Below are 1,359 nucleotides of genomic sequence, written 5' to 3'. Positions count from 1 at the left end.
TGAACAATACAGTACTTATATTTTACAACCTACAATCAACAGGTGAACAATATAGTGAAATATAAGTACAACCTACGACAAGTAGGTAAACAATATAGTAAAATATATGTAAAATCTTCAATCAACAGGTGAACAATACAGTAAAATATAAGTACAACCTACAATCAACAGGTGAACAATACAGTAAAATGTAAGTACAACCTACAATCAACAGGTGAACAATACAGTAAAATATAAGTACAACCTACAATCAACAGGTGAACAATGCAGTAAAATATAAGTACAACCTACAATCATCAGGTGAACAATATAGTAAAATATAAGTACAACCTAATAATTCCAAACCTTTGACAAGGGCAATGTGCCCGTTAGGTTTTGACGAATTAAGGTACTCTCGAACCTTAGAGTCTCCAGCGACCACAAAAATTCAGGGACACTGACGACACTTTTGGTAAGAATAGAACAATGTACTTGCATCGGCGCTTCCATTTCATGAGTGATTTTATCTCCTTCGTCAGAAACGTGATAATCATCTAGCGAATATTTAATGTAAAGCGTATTTATTCTGATTTCTGAGCAATGTTATCTCATACTTTCAAGTTAACCTTCCATTGCCCATTCGTAAAGCGTATTTATCCTCATTTCTGATCAATGTTATCTCATACTTTCAAGTTAACCTTCCATTGAACATTTGTAAAGCGTATTTATCCTCATTTCTGAGCAATGTTATTTCATACTTTCAAGTTAACCTTCCACTGAACATTTGTAAAGCGTATCTATCCTTATTTCTGAGCAATGTTATCTCATACTTTCAAGTTAACCTTCCATTGAACATTTGTAAAGCGTATTTATCCTCATTTCTGAGCAATGTTATCTTATGCTTTCAAGTTAACCTTCCATTTCACATTATAACGTACATGTAATTAGTCTATCTGTGTTACTTAATAAATATACAAATACTCCAATTCTGATCCCCAGTGGCTCAGCGGTAAGTCTGCAGGCTTAACTTTAAAATTGGGTTTCGATACTCGTGGTGGGTAGAGCACAGATGGCACACTGTGTAGCTTTACTCTTAACAACAACCAAATCAAATTCAAATCTGTAATTGAATGTTCTTAATTCCATGGCTTATTTTATTGGTTCCTCAATTGAAGATTGTTACTTCTAGGTAATGTACACATTTATAATTTATTTCACAAAACACTTTTTGTGCATTATAGACCTATTTAAGGAAAAAATCCAAGAGAAACATCTTACTTCTATTATACCTTCATAATGTTTGTCATAGAAGGTTAAGAACACTATTTTTTTTTGTTCTCGTTCTTAAACCATGGAGTTAATGTTGTCGGGAATATATCT

Source organism: Limulus polyphemus, unplaced genomic scaffold, assembly GCF_000517525.1.
Source record: "Limulus polyphemus unplaced genomic scaffold, Limulus_polyphemus-2.1.2 Scaffold4861, whole genome shotgun sequence".
NCBI lineage: Eukaryota > Metazoa > Arthropoda > Merostomata > Xiphosura > Limulidae > Limulus > Limulus polyphemus.
The sequence above is the reverse complement of the archived record's forward strand: the minus strand, read 5'-3'. Positions refer to the sequence as shown.